The following is a 3,513-nucleotide window of genomic DNA, read 5'->3' on the forward strand; positions in this document are numbered from 1 at the left end:
AACATCCACCCTATCGTTTTCAAGGCACCTACATCATCTCTTTCTTAATGTAGACATGTTTCAGACTATCAACATACCCCACACAAAATGCTGGAGGAACTCAGCCGGCCAGGCAGCATCTATGGAAAAGATTAAGCAGTCAATGTTTCGGGCCGAGACCCTTCATCAGGACTGCATAGATGCTCCCTGGCCTGCTGAGCTCATCCAGCATTTTGTTTGTGTTGCTTTGGATGTCCAGCATCTGCAGTTTTTCTCATGTTTGTGATCAACAAACCCCTCCCTGTTTTCACCGACATGATACCTCCATCTCCATGCATAATTTCTCTCCTTTGTCCTTGAATGGACCTACCACTTCCCTCACTATCTGCTTACTCCTGATATACATATATCATGATTTGGGATTCTCCTTAATCTTGTTCACCAAAGACATTTCATAGCTCACTTTAGACTGTAAGACCATAAGACATAGGAGCAGAATTAGGCCATTGAGCTAACGAATCCGCTCCGCCATTCAATCATGGGTGATCCTTTTTCTCCCCCTCCTCAACCCCAGTTCCCGGCCTTCTCCCCGTGACTTTTGATACCATGTCCAATCAAGAACCTATCAATCTCTGCCTTAAATATACCCGATAACCTGGCCTCCACAGCTGCATGTGGGAACAAATTCCACAAATTCACCACCTTTTGGCTGAAGAAATTTCTTTGTATCTATTTTGAAAGGGCGCCCCTCTATCCTGCGGCTGTGCCCTCTTGTCCTAGACTCTCCTACCATGGGAAGCTTCCTTTCCACATCTACTCTGACTAGGACTTTCAACATTCGAAAGGTTTCAATGAGATCCCCCCCTCATCCTTCTGAATTCCAGCGAGTACAGACCCAGAGCCATCAAACGTTAAATAACCATATAACAATTACAGCACGGAAACAGGCCATCTCGGCCCTTCTAGTCCATGCCGAACGCTTACTCTCACCTAGTCCCATTTACCTGCACTCAGCCCTTAACCCTCCATTCCTTTCCTGTCCATATAGCTATCCAATTTAACTTTAAATGACAACATCAACTTCCCCTATTAGCCATTGTTTCATGGAAATAGTTATATATGCTAAAAATGGCAAACTACCATTTAACTGATTAACAGATTATGTATTTAAATAAGATACAGAACAAATAAGAGAACTATCAATATAACTGTAGTATTTATCAATGGAGGAATTTATTCGTGCTGACCTTGTTTTTTTTTCCTCGTATGATAACCCTTTCATTCCTGAAATCATCCTTGTGAACCTCCTCCGGACCCTCTCCAATGCCAGCACATCTTTTCTAAGATGGGGGCCCGAAACTATTCACAATACTCAGGGTGAGGCCTCACCAGTATATTATAAAGCCTCAGTATCACATCCTTGCTCTTGTATTCTGGACCTCTTGAAATGAATGCTAAGATGGCATTTGCCTTCCTCACCACCGACTTCACCTGCAAGTTAATCTTTAGGAGGTTCTGCACAATGACTCCCAAGTCCCTTTGCATCTCAAATTTTTGGATTTTCTCCCCGTTTAGAAAATAGTCCGCACATTTATTTCTACTACCAAAGTGCATGACCATGCATTTTCCAACATTGTATTTCAATTGCCACTTTCTTGCCCATTCTCCTAATCTGTCTAAGTCTTTCTGCATCCTATCTGTTTCCTCAACACTTCCTGCCCCTCCACCAATCTTCATATCATCTGCAAACTTGGCAACGAAGCCATCTATTCCACCATCTAAATTATTTATATATGGCATTAAAAGAAGTGGTCCCAACACTGACCCCTGCGGAACATCATTAGTCACTGGCAGCCAATCAGAAAAGGATCTTTTTATTCCCACTCGCTGCCTCATACCAATCAGCCAATGCTCTACCATGTTAGTAACTTTCCTGTGATACCATGGGCTCTTAACTTGGTAAGCAGGCTCATGTGTGGCACCTTGTCAAAGGCCTCCTGGAAGTCCAAATATACAACATCCACTGCATTCCTTTTATCTATCCTACTTGTAATCTCCCCAGTGAATTCCAACAGGTTCATCAGGCAGGATTTTCCCTGAAGGAAACCATGCTGACTTTGTCCTATCTTGTCCTGTGTCACGAAGTACTCCATCACCTCATCCTTAACAATTGACTCCAACATCTTCCCAACCACTGAGGTCAGGCTAACTGGTCTATAATTTCCTTTCTGTTTCCTTTGTTAAAGAGTGGAGTGACATTTGCGATTTTCCGGTCCTCTGGCACCATGCCAGAGTCAAGTGATTTTTGAAAGATTATTTCTAATGCCACCACAATGTCTAACACTACCTCTTTCAGAACCCTAGGGTGCAGTTCATCTGGTCTGGATGACTTAGGTACCTTTAGGTCTTTTAGCTTTTTGAGCACCTTCTCTCTTGTAATAATAACTGCACCCACTTCTCTTCCTTAACACACTACAACATCAAGCATACTGCTAGTGTCTTCCACAGTGAAGACTGATGCAAAATACTCATTTAGTTCATCACCCATCTCCATGTCTCCTGTTATTATTTCTCCTGCCTCATTTTCTAGTGGTCCTATGTCCACCCTCTCTTTTATTTTTAACATACTTGAAAAAACTTTAACTATCCTCTTTGATATTATTTGCTAGCTTGCTTTCATATTTCATCTTTTCCCTTCTAATGATTTTTTTAAGTTGCTCGCTGTAGGTTTTTTAAAAATTCCCAATCCTCTCTCTTCCCACTAATGCCCTTTCTTTTGCTTTTACTATAGCTTTGACTTCCCTTGTCAGCCATGATTGTACTATTTTACCATTTGAGTATTTCTTCATTTTTGGAATACACATGTCCTGCACCTTCCTCATTTTCCCAGAAACACACACCATTGCTGCTCTGCTGACATCCCCGCCAGTGGCTCCTTCCAATTTACTTTGGCCAGCTCCTCTCTCATACCACTGTAATTTCCCTTACTCCACTGAAATACTGCTACATCAGACTTTACTTTCTCCCTATCAAATTTCAGGTTGAACACAATCATATTGGAATCACTGGTTCCTCAGGGTTCTTTTAGCTTAAGCTCCCTAATTGCCTCCAGTTCATTACATAACACCCAATCCAATATAGCTGATCCCCTAGTAGGGTCACTGACAAACTGCTCTAAAAAGCCATCTCTTAGGCATTCAACAAACTCACTTTCTTGAGATCCATTACCAACCTGATTTTCCAAAGCAACCTGCATGTTAAAATTTCCCATGACTACCATAACATTGCCCTTTTGACTTGCCTTTTCTATTTCCTGTTGTAACCTATGATCCACCTCCCAGCCACTGTTGGGAGGCCTGCATATAACGCCATCAACGTCCTTTTACCCTTGCAGTCTCTTAAATCAATCCACAAGGATTCAACATCTTCTGATCCTATGTTACATTTTTCTACTGATTTGATGCCATTCTTTACCAGTAGAGCCACACCAGCCACTTTGTCTACCTTCCTATCCCTCCAATATAACATGTAACC

Source organism: Mobula birostris, chromosome 9 (genome assembly GCF_030028105.1).
Source record: "Mobula birostris isolate sMobBir1 chromosome 9, sMobBir1.hap1, whole genome shotgun sequence".
In the NCBI taxonomy this organism is placed as follows: domain Eukaryota; kingdom Metazoa; phylum Chordata; class Chondrichthyes; order Myliobatiformes; family Myliobatidae; genus Mobula; species Mobula birostris.